General features: G+C 40.7%; 1 protein-coding gene across 1 annotated transcript in view; it reads right to left on the bottom strand.

The window, feature by feature from the left end:
- Window positions 1–15723, bottom strand: part of LOC136856904 (uncharacterized) — a 92899-nt gene that overhangs the window by 52859 nt on the left and 24317 nt on the right. The gene's annotated exons all lie outside the window — the stretch shown is intronic.

Below are 15723 nucleotides of genomic sequence, written 5' to 3'. Positions count from 1 at the left end.
ATAGCAATATAGCAAGGCGGGAAGAAGTAATGTTATGATCCTGACAGGAAAGTCGGAAGAGTTGATTGGCTTTATGGAGAAAGAGAATGTTGCAATGATGGGAGTGACTGAGGTCAAGTGGAAGGGAAAGTGAGTGAAGAGGATGAGTAGAGGATACAGAACACTCTATAGTAGAGTGGAGGATGTGAGGCAAAGAATGGAGTAGGAGTGATTGTTGACAAAATCCTGGATGAATATGTGGATAGGGTAGACTATGGCAGTGACAGAATAATAAAAGAGTATGATTGAGAGCAGAAGGAGTGAAAGATTTAATCCAAGTTTATGCACCCCAAAGTAGAAACAGTGAGGAATTCTTGGAGACAGTCGAAGAAGTAATCACCGATGTGGAAGTGATAGTCATGGGAGACCTCAATGCGAAGTTTGGAAATGTTAGAATTGGTAAAGAAGAAGTGATTGGTCCTTTTGTAACCGTTCATCACCATGCCATAGGCATGTTAGGAGGTTTGGTCAATTATATATGCCCTTTTCCGCAACATTCTGTGACATATAATGTAGTAATTAGCAGTCTATATGCCGAACCGGGATGTGATTTGCGATATCCCAGCCCTAAAGGAGCAGTCTTCTGCGCTGTAACGAGAAAAGGATAGCGCAGTACTGCCGAACCTTGAAATCGCGCTCTCCTTTCGAGCGAGCGAGAAGGAGAGATGACGCTACGCGTGGAAATGCAGGTTGTCGGAGAGTGGGCTGAATTAAGATGTGTTAACCCCTGAAAAATAAATGTCCTTTACTAATTCAACACCGCATTCACTGGTGCCACTTCACCATAATTTACTAAAAAGAGGAGGAAGAAGAAGGAGAACACCTTCATCTGAGATAATTTTTGGAAATTTATGAGCCAGGTCTCATTCGAACCGATGTATTTAATGCTAATTGTTGATGCATATAAATGCAATACTGGAATAGTGGATCGGTAATGACGCCTGTTATACAGTAGTACGCAGATTAAAGATGACTGCTGAAATCTGACGTGTGGAAAAAAGTGGGAGGTCTTGCATGATGAACCATGACGCGTGAATTTCTAAAAGGACGCTTTTGAGATAGTGAATGATCCACTGATCGTTTCAGGTTTATATGAGATCAGTAGAAAGTAGGGGTTGCGAGCTATAATTTTATTGTTTTCACGTCGCTGAAAGATTCCGATTACCGGACCTTCATTTTGAGCAGGAGCGTGGTTTACCTCCCCCCCTGACCATTCAGTCCGGATGCTATAAGTAGAACCAGGACTTAGATACAGTATCCCATTGTCATGTGTGTAGCCGCAGTACTTACACGTTAGGAGTGAACTTGGATATCAGTATATGAAGTGTTGTGTCAAGGAAGAAAAACACATCAGCGCGATGTAAAATATCGCGAAATAAGCCGTGTGGTACAAGATAATGTACAATGGAGATGAATAGAAGCCTTATCTCAATATTTAATATTTTAAATATCAACGACAGTCAGTTGCGGCTCATGATGCAATCATCAGTGAAAGGGCAAACGCATCAGGTTGTTTAGAGGTAGTGAGACAGCTAATTACGTTCAGTAATTAATAGTGACTGATCTAAAGCATTTTAAGAGAGAGTGACGTTCAGTAAAATAAAGAATTATTCCTGATAAAATTAGCGTTTGCATACTCCATGGACGCTCGTGGTAATAGACTGTATGATTAATGGGGAAATGAACAGTGATTTCTACAAACTTGCCACTATTTGCATTAATCTATTTAAAGTTATTAGTGGATCTTATCACCAGTAGATTCCTTTGAAAGTACATAAACTGTGTTTAGTAACTGATTTCCCATTTTTGCCTGTATGTTCGTGAGTGGTCGTCGAACCCCGAGAACTGGAGCCTACGAGAAACGCGCCTAAGTGCCTGCAGTCATTTCTACAAGGGACGTCCAGAGACTCAACTAAGAAGACCACAGTTCGAGACATGGATCGTGTTAGGATGAAGAGGAACCAAGGACTATCAAAGAGATGACCACTCATCATGACGGTGTAAAAATCTAAGGTGTACCTCGAGATGACGGCAAACCATACCCAGCATTCGATAAGTACACTTAATTTGAATACATTAAACCACGAGATTTGCATGCCAGTAGAAATTTTTTATTTTGTAAATATTAAAATGTTATAATAATAATATTAAATGTAGGGAACACTATACGCGTGTGACTGGGAAAAGATTATTTATTATTTTAATTAGGGTTTTCAGGTGATTTAAGAATAATCATTGATATTTAGCAGGCTTATTTGCATGAATTATTATATAGATCCCATAAATTCTTAGTGTATATGAAGCACATATTTTGAGAAGAATAGCGCTTTAGCTAAATTTATAACTTCTTCGTAATGTATTACCTGGTAAAGTTTTTCATAGTAATTTAATATAAACTATATGTTTGCTTCAATGTAATTCAGATATTTATAAATCCCATATAATAATAAATGATCATTGTAGATGTTCAAACCGAGGTATTATGTGAATTATATAGACATGCGAGAAGAATTAAATAACCTGTAAGAATGGAGTCTTCTCTGTAAATTAATAGGATGTATTTGAGATGCAGTGGTATGATATAGAAGGTGAAGCTTGTGAGATGTTTGAGATGTTGGAATGATAAAGGATTATAATAATTATGGCTGTTGTGATATATTGAATTAGGCTGAATATATAGCCAGATAATGAATAATAAGTGATGGCTCTCAAATGAATGCGTACTTGATAACGAGCCGAGATGATATGAAGGAAAAAGAAAGAAAGAAAGAAAGAAAGAAAGAAAGAAAGAAAGAAAGAAAGAAACGAGGAGTTCAATGTGTTTTTGTAGCCACAGAGCTAGACACACAGCTATTGTCATGGTTGACGGATTTACGACGTAAGGACTTGTAGGGTCTGTGGGACATTGTGTTGTCTTCAACAAGCTTAATGTTTACCTGCAGGATCCCTTTCATTTGCCAATGCAGTATCAATTCCATTCTAATGATACGTTATGAGTAACGCGGATAATTTTATGATTTTGCGAAGGATAAACCCCTTCCGCATTAAATTAGCTCGTGATAGGAGTTTCAAACGTTTTACCTCGGAAGCTGAAGTACTTGAGTTCGACTCGTGCTGGAACGAAGAATTGAACCTGATATTATGGCTTGATTAAGGCATATCTTCAAGATGTATTGTGTGCTATATGTTTGATATTTTTCCTATATAATGTGTTTACGTGTTTTATTATCCTCAAAGTGTTTTATGGTGATGGGTTCGATACCAGCGTTGGTTGATTTTTCTTTGAATATCATTTGTTAGGTAAACCCAGAATACGCGTATATGTTCAGTCTAATATGTAATTGTCGTGGTCAAATGGATAATGTGTTTGATATACGGCGATGCAATTTCGTGTTTAAAAGGAAATGTACTTGTGGGAATGTATACTTTCCACAAACATGATAATTTAATACATCATTAATGATAATTAACAGGATGGATGCCATTCAATATCCATTTTTGATCAGCTTATTAAAGTAATAGATGCCATTTAGTATTACTGTTATAGGTAAATAAATCCACATGTCAGTGCGTATTAATCAAATGATTTAAAGTATGCCAAGTAACAACTACAACTGTGAATAAACTGAAATGACGTTAAGGTATACTATATATATATTTATTGCTTCAGTCTTGATTATTTCTTTGTTTATGTGTTGTAATATGGCATCATCTCGTGTACTAACCGTGATGATTTTATCAGTATAATAAAATGTTTAACAAATATATTTCAACGAAGATTCTTCTCATTTAATAATATTAGTGTATTCCTCTCACATTATAGAGAATCCTACCTTCGTCATATTTTATGTAGTGCCTATTTTGTTTTTCAAACATTCCATTGCCCGTATGCTTTATGAGTTTAGCCGGTGACGCAATGAAAGTAGGAAGACGAGACTTCAAGCCTGGGAAGTGACTTCTGAAGGTTCTCATCCAACAATTCCATCTATACATCTGTTTGTGAAACCGAATTATGTAATAGCCGCCCTAAATTACCCAGTATGGGTACACTTTTGAATATAGAAAAAGAGACAGCGAGGGAGATACATTATTAATTATTTCCATGTGTAGTACTTTTGAAGAATTTTGAGGTTGTCGCTTGAAATTTGTATTGTCTGATTTCAACTGATATGACTCCCGGGGGGAGTAGTTATCACAGAACACTTCTGTGTTGTTTGAGTCATCAGTCCATAGCCTGGCTTGATGCAGCTCTCCATGCCACCCTATCCTGTGCTAACCTTTTCATTTCTACGTAACTATTGCATCCTACATCTGCTCTAATCTGTTTGTCATATTCATACCTTGGTCTACCCCTACCATTCTTACCACATACACTTCCTTCAAAAACCAACTGAACAAGTCCTGGGTGTCTTAAGGTGTGTCCTATCATTCTATCTCGTCTTCTCTTCAAATTTAGCCAAATCGATCTCCTCTCACCAATTCGATTCAGTATATCTTCATTCGTGATTCGATCTATCCATCTCACCTTCAGCATTCTTCTGTAACACCACATTTCAAAAGCTTCTATTCTCTTTCTTTCTGAGCTAGTTATCGTCCATGTTTCACTTCCATACAATGCCACGCTCCACACGAAAGTCTTCAAAAACATCTTTCTAATTCCGATATCAATGTTTGAAGTAAGCAAATTTCTTTTCTTAAGAAAGCTCTTCCTTGCTTGTGCTAGTCTGCATTTTATGTCCTCCTTACTTCTGCCATCGTTAGTTACTTTACTACCCAAGTAACAATATTTATCTACTTCCTTTAAGACTTCGTTTCCTAATCTAATATTTCCTACACCACCTGCCTTCGTTCGACTGCACTCCATTACTTTTGTTTTGGACTTATTTATTTTCATCTTGTATTCCTTACCCAAGACTTCATCCATACCATTCAGCAACTTCTCGAGATCTTCTGCAGTCTCAGATAAAATAACAATATCATCGGCAAATCTCAAGGTTTTGATTTCCTCTCCTTGGACTGTGATTCCCTTTCCAAATTTCTCTTTGATTTCCTTTACTGCCTGTTCTATGTAAACATTGAAAAGGAGAGGGGACAAACTGCAGCCTTGCCTCACTCCTTTCTAGATTGCTGCTTCTTTTTCAAAGCCCTCGATTCTTATCACTGCAGACTGATTTTTATACAGGTTGTAGATAATTCTTCGTTCTCGGTATCTGATCCCTATCATCCTCAGAATCATAAATAGCTTGGTCCAATCAACATTATCGAATGCCTTTTCTAGATCTACGAATGCCATGTACGTGGGCTTGTCCTTCTTGATTCGATCCTCTAAGATCAGACGTAAAGTCAGGATTGCTTCACGTGTTCCTACATTTCTTCTGAAGCCAAATTGATCTTCTCCCAACTCAGCTTCAACTTGTTTTTCCATTCTTCTGTAAATAATACGTGTTAAAATTTTGCAGGCATGAGATACTAAACTAATGGTGGGGTAGTTTTCACACCTGTCAGCATTGGCTTTCTTGGGAATAGGTATAACAACATTCTGCCGAAAATCGGATGGGACTTCTCCTGTCTCATACATCCTGCACACTAAATGAAATAACCTTACCATGCTGGTTTCTCCTAAGGCAGTCAGTAGTTCAGAGCGAATATCATCAATTCCAGGTGCCTTATTCCTATTTAGGTCACTCAAAGCTCTGTCAAACTCTGACCTCAAAATTGGGTCTCCCATTTCATCAGCATCAACAGCCTCTCCATGTTCCAGAACCAAATTATCTACATCGTTACCTTGATACAACTGTTGGATATGCTCCTGCCATCTTTCTGCTTTGTCTTATTTCCCTAGAAGTGGCTTTCCATCTGAGCTCTTAATATTCATGCACCTAGATTTCCTTTCTCCAAAGGTTTCCTTGATTTTCCTGTATGCAGCATCTACCTTTCCCAGGACCATACAGTCTTCGACATCCTTGCACTTCTCCTTCAGCCATTCTTCCTTAGCTACCTTGCACTTCCTATCCACTTGATTCTTTAATCGCCTGTATTCTTTTCTGCCCTCTTCATTTCTAGCATTCTTGTATTTTCGTCGTTCATCAATCAGGTCTAGTATCTGCTGAGTTATCCACTGATTCTTAGTTGATCTTTTCTTCCTTCCTAACATTTCTTCAGCAGCCCTACTGACTTCATTTTTCATGACTCTCCACTCTTCCTCTATTGTGTTTCCTTCAGCCTTTTCATTTAGTCCTTGTGCAACATGTTCCTTGAAACAATCTCTCACACTCTTTTCTTTCAACCTGTCTAGATCCCATCTTTTGGCATTCTTTCCTTTCTTCAATTTCTTCAACTTCAGATGGCATTTCATGACCAACAAGTTGTGGTCAGAGTCCACGTCTGCTCCTGAGAAAGTTTTGCAACCTGGTTTCTGAATTTCTGCTTAATCATAATGAAGTTTATTTGATACCTTCCAGTGTCTCCAGGTCTCGTCCACGTATACAGCCGTCGTTTGTGGTGTTTGAACCAAGTATTGACAAGGACTAAATTATGATCAGTGCAGAATTCAACCAGCCGACTTCCTCTTTCGTTCCTTTGTCCCAATCCAAATTCTCCTACTGTACTACCTTCTCTTCCTTGGCCTACCACTGCATTCCAGTCTCCCATCACAATTAGATTCTCGTCACCTTTTACATATTGAATTAAATCTTCTATCTCCTCATATATTCTTTCAATTTCTTCATCATCCGCTGAACTAGTAGGCTTATAGGCCTGCACTATTGTGGTGGGCATTGGTTTGGTGTCTATCTTGACAACAATAATTCTTTCACTATGCTAGTCGTAGTAGCTGCCCTATTTTCTTATTCATTATTAAACCAACTCCTGCATTTCCCCTATTTGATTTCGTGTTGATAATTCGGTAGTCGCCTGATCAGAAATCCTGTTCTTCCTGCCAACGTACTTCACTTATACCAACTATACCTAACTTCAGTCTATCCTTCTCCCTTTTCAGATTCTCTAACCTACCACAACGATTCAAACTTCTAACATTCCACGCTCCGACTCACAGAATGTCAGTATCCATCTTCCTGATGATCGCCCCCTCTCGTGTAGTCCCCATCCGGAGATCCGAATGGGGGACTAGTTTACCTCCGGAATATTTTACCCGGGAGGAAGCCATCATGCGTACATCATTCATACAGAGAGAGCTGCATGTCCTCGGGAGGTAGTTACGGCTGTAGTTTCCCGTTGCTTTCAGCCGTGTAGAAGTATCAACACAGCTAAGCCATGTTGAGTATTATTACAAGGCCGTATCAGTCAATCATCTAGACTGCCGCCCTTGCAACTACCGAAAGGCTGCTACCCCCCTTTCGATGAACCATTCGTTAGTCTGGTCTCTCAACAGATACCCATCCGATATGGTTGCACCTGCGGCTCGGCTATCTGCATCATTGGGACACGCAAGCCTCCACACCGCGGCAAGGTCACATGGTTCGCAGAGGAGGAGAACACTTTTAGGACAGAAAAAGAGAACTGCACATTCAGTGGCTCAAACGGACTGGCTCATTGTGACAGGAAAAAGAAAACCGGGCCAATTGATGGATGCTTTCTCCCCAGAAGCAGCAAGTGAAACCCCAGGCTCACCACTATAGACTACTCTCACGAAGTGAGAAAGAATCTGCATGAGACTAATGTTCATTGTAGGCTACTAGCAGGTAGAAGGGAAGCTTTAAAGATATATATATATATATATAATCTTCTAACAGGAGAAATGTGCAGGAAATGTCTCTTATGGTCATGGAGCACAGAGTTATCAAAACTGGACAACAGAACACTGCAGGAAAGTTCCTTCTCTGATGAAAGTCACTTTGAAGTACAGGGGCAGAAAGTTCATTATGTATGGCAAACGAAGATTGAGCCCAACAAATTCAGCACATTTGTTGGGGTTTTTCACACACAAAGGTTAAGCATCTTTAGTGCAAGTAGATGTTAAGGTGAAAAGTGACCAGCACACTGAAATCTGGAAAGAAGAGTTCTTAGTGAGCTGCAGGTGCTGATAAAATTTGTCTACTTGCCAGTCTTTAAGGAAAGTGAAGAAATTCTTTAGTGATAACAATATTCATGAGCTAAAGTGGCCAGAGAACTCCCGTGACATAAATCCCATAGAAAACATGTAAGCTATATGTAAAGAGAGACTCACAGGACATGACATGACAGGACATGACAGAATCTGTAACTGGAGTATGGTATCATAATGATCAACTATTCGATTCGTTGGCTGAATGGTCAGCGTACTGGCCTTCGGTTCAGAGGGTTCAGGGTTCGATTTCCGGCCGGATCGGGGATTTTAACCTTCATTAGTTAATTCCAATGGCCTGGGGGATGGGTGTTTGTGCTGTCCCCAACATCCCTGCAACTCACACACCACACATAACACTATCCTCCACCATAATAACACGCAGTTACCTACACATGGCAGATGCCGCCCACCCTCATCGGAGGGTCTGCCTTACAAGGGCTGCACTCGGCTAGAAATAGCCACACGGAATTATTATAATGATCAACTTAAAAATATGTGCTCAAAGCTATGACAAACTGTATAATGCACCAGGAAGGACTGACTGAAGGTATGTAGTAGATTATTAAGTGCAAGGAAGCATAAAATGTTCAGATTGACACTTTCACCGCCCGTAATTGAAGACATGATAATAAGATTTTGGGTTTTTTGTTGTGTTAGAAAACAAGGTGAAACTCTTTATATTTTGCAGAGAACTTTGCTCCATGTCTTCAGTAGAAAATCTCGTCTGTTCCCTAATAATGAAGGTTTGAATTTAAGAATGCTTTACCATTGATAACTGGTACTCTCGTTCGTCACTAGATGGCTCACTGTATGCTAGCTTTTCGAGTGGGAGGTGACGACACCATCTTAGCTCCAATTAAGATGTTTCTTGTTCATCGTATGTGCGAACGAAGTAAAAAGCAAGGTCATTTGATGAGTATAAAGTGCATAAAATGTGTGTGTAATAGTTGTGTTTCAATTAGCTCACATGGGACTCTAGTACTCGCTCACGCTGATATGTAGGTAGGATATGTTAAGATACTTCCATCGTCGCCATAAGACCTATCTGTGTCGGTGCGACGTAAAGCAACTAGCAAAAAAAAAAAAAAAAAAAAAAAAAAAAAATCCTCAAACTGGCTAAAATTTTCAGAAAAAGGAACATCAATGCCACATACAAAACTGATAATAATACTAATAAGATAATTTTAAATTCAGTAAAATTGAGAATAAATGTATATTTAATAAGTCAGGGATTTACAAACTGACATGCCAAACAAGTAGACAGCAATACATACGACAGTCTGGAAGAAGTTTGGCAATAAGGTACAAAGACCAAGTTAATGCAGTCAAACATAGAAGATTTTCGGCAACGGAAGAGCATATGGTTGAAAATAATTATAAATTTAAAGACATTTCTAATGACATGGAATTAATACATTCGGTTAAAAAGGGAAAATTACATTATGTTTTAGAAAGTTAAGAAATTAATATTGCAAAAAAAAAAAAAAAACTTTGAATCGAGTTTAAATGAAAGAAGTACAGATGAGAACCCTTTGTATAAACTAGTGTTTGATCATTTAGGGAAGAAACAGAGACAAAGAAGAAGAATATCTTAAATTTATTTACGTATTCTCATTCAACATCATCAAAACATTAACATTCTATGTAATGATAATTTTCATAATATTTCATTGATATGGTGAATTAGGATATAATACTTCTTTAGATTGTGGGCTATACAAAAGATAGCGTTATATGGTTTTTATTGTTTGATTTGACTTCACTGATGAAGGGAATGCATATTGTTCCTGAAACATGTATATGAATGAATAAATAATTTTCAATCACTAAGTGTATTGACAAGGTGGACACAAACTATTTTAAATAGTTTCTTTAACAGATTTAGACAAGTCAATACAGGATCAAATTAAATACCGATTATGGTTAAGTTTATCAATAGCTCTGCACTCCGACCGGCCAACCGAGCAGAGGAGGGATGGCCACAGCTCTACCATGGCTCTACATCTCTGTATTCGGGGGACGGATACGGGGTGGTCCCCACCGTCGGTTGTTCTGAGAATGGTTTTCGATTCTCCTGCACTAAGGCGAATGCCGGGACAGTTATAGTATAGGCCATGGTTGCCAACGCTCTCGCCTTCTCCGATACAAATCTCCTGGCCTGAGAGACGGCGTCACCATTTAGAAGGCCCGCTTCCCCCTTCAGGGGAGAAATGAAAGTAGTAGTAGCAGTAGTAGTAGGAGCAGTAGTAGTAGTATAAACACGATGCAGAGCAATAAAAACAGGAAACGAGGAACGATGTTTAAAGGGTAATTAGCTTTTGAAAAGCCATGTCTCCACCAACGATTATGCTCAGCTGTACAGCCAGCATTTCTAGCTATAGCCCGACAACGTAATTTCCAATGCAGCAGACATTTTTGCAGAGCTATCTTTCCAGGCTTTCCAGACGCCATTGATTGTGCATGGACATCTATTTCCTAGGGCCCTTTTTAGGAGTCCAAAAGCACAGAAGTCCGTGGGTGACCCATCGGGTGCCTTCACCGGAATGCCAGCAAAGAGAATTGCACACATTCCAGTTTCCATCTCCATTCTCTCTAAGAACAGACAAGTCGGATGAGAGGTGTGGCTGGATGCTTTATCCTGGTGTACTCGCCCTCCCATACAGTGCTGGGTTATTTGTGTTGTAAATGGGTGTTAAAACCTCTTGCTGACAGTATGTACAGTTCACCTTCACATTATTAGCGACATGGCGAATGCTTAACTTGCCATTGTAGCAGTATCCAGCGATGATCATGAAACCCCTAGGAAAATTTTCCTGACAGTCTTTATACAATGTTTGATAATTTTGTCTCTAGGCCGGTAGTAAATCAAGCAGGGTTTGTAAAAATCGCTAAGGTACACATATGCTTTGTCTAATGTCACCACATTTTTTCTGTCTTTCCCCTGTCAGATAGCCCTCATACAGCTTTATTGTGTTAATGCGACATTCCGAAATGTGAACTCGGCGTTTATGCCGCTTTTGTAATTGCAGATCTTTGTTGATTATGGTGTTAACTCTTGAAATAGACATCCCCAACTTACGTGCGATAGATGTTTGGGGGAGGGTTACCACCTGAGACAATGGCCTTCACTTTACTCACCACTTAAGTGTGTACGGCTGGTCACAAGGTCGTGGATTTGCTTCTGGAATTAGGCCCGGTCGGCCTTTGCCTTTTTTTATTCAATACAGCACTGATCCTGTTCTTTGATATCAAGAAATCACGTTTCTTGCACATTTCTTGGATTGCAGAATAGCTACATTTTTGCATCGGAAAGGGCTGCTCTATAACCCTCCCAGTAAGGGACAATCTGCTTCGGCATCGCTGCAGCTAATGTCACGAAACTCTACACACATGCTCTCAGTACCGGCGTGAATCATCACTCCCCGTTTTGAGATACTCAAGTTGATAACAGTCTCCACCTGCCTTCAAAATCGCCACCGGAGATCCCGAAGGACCTTCTGTATGAAAACACAGAAGGACAAGGACTCTTCATCTTTTCCCTGTACCTTTCTTTCCCTGTCACTGAGCTACGGAATATTCTCCATTTCTCTGTCCAGCCAACCCACTCGTCGTACCCCTTATGCCCCATACTCTCCAAGTCCATCCCGATCACATGTCCAGCAAATCTTCTTCGTTTGAGTCTTTGAATATATCCCTTCATAAATTATTCCATTCCCAACTCCCCGTCCTATAAATGAATATTTATCCCAATTTTTCCTCCTGAATTCCAACTTTATCTTTATATTACAATCTTCCCTACCTTTAAAAGCCCCACTCAAGCTCACTCGTCTACTAATGTCACTCTGCGCCGACAGTTTCTCTCCTTACTCCCAAGTCTTCCCTCCTCAAAGTTTGCAATATTTTCATAACGCTGCTCTTTTGTTGGAAATTGCCCAGAACAAATTGTGCTGCTTTCCTTTGGATTTTTTTCAGTTCTCGAATCAAGTAATCCTGGCGAGGATGCCATACACTCGAACCATGCTCTAGTTGGGGTCTTACCAGAAACTTATATGTCCTCTCCTTTACAGCCTTACTACAACCCCTAAATATCATCATAACCAAGTGCAGAGGTCTGTACCCTTATTTAGAACCTCAGTGATGTGATTGATCCAATGAAGATCATGCCTTACATTAACAGCTAGGTGGAAAAAAAGTAAATGATTTCTTGAAGACAGGCATCCTTTGAAGTAATTGTAATTTTATTGATTACTTATTGAAGAAGTATCGGTCATTTGTAATTGTCAGGTAAGTGCAATTCAGTCCATCACTGCTGACTAGATAGAATACCCATCATGTGGTACATGACCTGCTGTATTTTACTGTTGAAAACACTGCTTAGCAGACAAAGTAGGGATTGTTATACTACGAAAAACGTAAAATTAAGCAATTTCTTCAACTGTGCAGACAGTTCAAGGGCTAAATGGCCCAGAGAGGTTTCAAACTGTGAGTCGTAGATAACTCTATCAAACAAAAAGAAAAAAAAAAATCGAAAATAACTTCCGGCCTAAAATCGCTCGTTTCTTTACTCATTTTATTTTTGATTCAAATCCTAGCCAAATAAATTTATTTACATAATTCTTTTTCTAATGTGTTCCTTGGTTCGATACCCTCACGCGTTTTTTGATTTTTTAAAATGTCCAGACCGAATGTAGTTATAAGGGCTTAAGTGGATGATTAAGAAAAGGATTGTAATTTTTAGAAATAAATAAAGAATATATTCTCATACTTGATTATATTTTATTTACCTAAAATTCGTAGTTCATATCCCTAGGATGTTTTCAACATTGAGTTGCTTGCCTGTGGATCTTTTCTTCTCATTTCAGTACTCATCTTCATTATTTTCTGATCAATAGGGACTGATTATCATGCAATTTTTGCGGTTTATACAATCAATCACAACTCTCACCATCACCAGTTTGTCCCTTACCATATCGAGGGAGGTCGTTCGGGTCGCCGTGAGCTTACATTCGGGAGATAGTGGGCTGGAACCCCATTGTCGGCAGCCAAGAAGATAGTTTTCCGTCGTTTCTAATTTTACACCAGGCAAATGCTGGGGCTGTACATTAATTAAGGCCACGGCCGCTTCCTTCCAACTCCTAGGACTTTCCTATCCCAATGTCGCCATTAAGACCTATCTGTGTCGGTGCGACGTAAAGCCACTAGCAAAAAAAACAGGGACCCGTACCTAAAGGCTCAACTGAACCGGTAAATAAGGGACTTACGCATCCTTATTAGGAACCACAATGCCGAGGCCTGGCGGTCTAGGCTTGCTGAATTAAAAACCTCTGAAGGCTCACTCCATAGGACGGCTAGGAAATTATTTAAGACTAGGGCAGGCATACCCCCCTGCGGATGGGGGCGATAGAATAACAGCCACGGCATCCCCTGCCTGTCGTATGAGGCGACTAAAAGGGGCCTCAGAACTTGGGAGCGCGGGTTGGCGACCACGGGGCCCTTAGGTGAGACCTGGCATTGCTTTCACTTACTTGTGCCAGGCTCTTCACTTTCATTTATCCTATCCAACCTCCCTTGATCAACTCTTGTTCTTTCTGACCCCGACGGTATTAGAGCACTCGAGGCCCAGGGAGTATTTGATTTTCATACTCTTCGTGGCCCTTTCTTTGGCCGATACCTTCATTTTTCGAAGTGTCAGATCCCTTCCATTTTTCTCTCCGATTGGTGTTATAGAGAGGAAGTTCCTCTTAAAACAATAATCACCACCACCACCGGACAGGCATAACCTCTTTACATGGTCAGCGTGGAATGGCCCATACTGATAAGGAAAAGACACGTGCACGCCAAATGACGATCATTGAGCTTGTGGAGAGGGGCCCTGGTTCTCCCCCGATTTACAGCTCTTTACGCCCTCCGACTTGCTCGCCAATATTGAGAGACTTAAGAATAGGAAGACAACGTGTCAGCGGCTTTCCCTAAGACCTCCCCAAAAAGGCGCTGGCATGTCTGACCAAGCTATTCAATGCGATCGTGAGACTGGGACATTTTCCCTCCTCGTGGAAAAATGCGAAAGTCATTATGGTTGACCCTGCTTTCCCGCAAGTTCATTGCTTTCAATAATATCTAAATTATTCGAGTCTCTTCTCCACTCGAGACTATACGAATTAATAAATGAAAATAACCTTATTTTTGACGAGCAGTTCGGTTTCAGGAAAGGCTATTCCACAACCCACCAATTATTATGGTTGGTCGAAGAAATAACCAAAAACGTCAACCATAGCCGTCACACAGGAGTCTGTTTCGTAGGCATCGCGCCCGTCTTTGATAGTGTGTGACACCAGGGGATGATTTATAAGCTTCACTTCCTTGGGTTTCCACACTCTATCATTAGGCTTATGACAAGCTATCTGTCGGACAGGACCTTTCAGGTTGTAGTTAATGGGGCCCTCTGAGACCCCCACCCCCTCGCGGCCAGTGTGCCCCACGGCGGGAATCTGTCCCCCATCCTGTTTAATCTGTTCATGAGAGATACGCCTAAACCGGCGCGTGCAAAAGTCTATCTTTACGCAGTCGATACGGCTATCTCCTCTGTCTCATGGCAGCCCGCTAAAGTACAATCCAACCTTAAGGACGGGCTCTCCACCCTTTGAGCCTTGATTGTTAACAAAGAGTTCCGCCACTTTCTTCTCTAAGAGAACTAGAAGCGACCCTGGCGCCTGAACTTCTTTGGGGAGGTCATCAGGTGGTCAGACACTTCTAATTACCTAGGGGTTACATTAGACGGGGGACTTTCCTACCATCAACACATCAACTCTACAGTGACAATAGCAGGCCGCCGCCTTTCTAAATTATTATTCCCGCTAATGAAAGCCGAGAATGGGCTCACCCGTGAAAACAGACTCTTGTTGTACAAGACTACAATACTCCGACCCTCGCGTATGCCAGTCCTATCTGGGGCAGTGCAGCTACGACGCATCTGGCGAGGGTGCAGCGCATTCAAAATAGGGCGCTGCGCTTTATCTCACGAAACTCAGATCTCCACACAGACAATAACATAGCTCCCAATACCGAGCGCATTGTGAAGCAAGCTAAGAAGCTCTATGCCAGACTCGGTAATACCCGAAACAGGGAGCTCCGGAGTTATGAAACCGCTATAAGAAGCCTAAGGTCTTAGTATCACCCTATGATAACAGACCGCCCAAAACAATAAAACAATCCAGTCGCTAGATTAGATCAAGGCCTCAATAGGCCGACGGGCTATAATTTCTCAAGGTTCAGGCCCTGCTGCAGTAACGACATCGTGCACTGCCTCAGGAGCCTAATGGAACCTCGAAGGGTTATCGTAACTATTTCCTGAATGCCCTTCATGGGTAGCTGTGTCGGCGAAGTGTCGAGGTATGGTGTCGCGTGCTCCCCTTGAAGATGGTATTTGGTTCTGTAATAGGAGATTGTGGGTTCGTAAATATATTTTTCTCTACGTTTACCTTTTCTGGTTGGCCTTTGCGGCGTTCGAACCGTACAGTTGGGTTTATACTGAAGTCTTTAGGGTTGTCTTCTCTGAAGGCTATCATGTCGACACTTCTTCGTGGACAGTTCCTGAGTTCTTTGGCTATGAAAGATGTAAA

The sequence above is a fragment of the Anabrus simplex genome, chromosome 1, assembly GCF_040414725.1.
Source record: "Anabrus simplex isolate iqAnaSimp1 chromosome 1, ASM4041472v1, whole genome shotgun sequence".
NCBI lineage: Eukaryota > Metazoa > Arthropoda > Insecta > Orthoptera > Tettigoniidae > Anabrus > Anabrus simplex.
The sequence above is the reverse complement of the archived record's forward strand: the minus strand, read 5'-3'. Positions and strand labels throughout refer to the sequence as shown.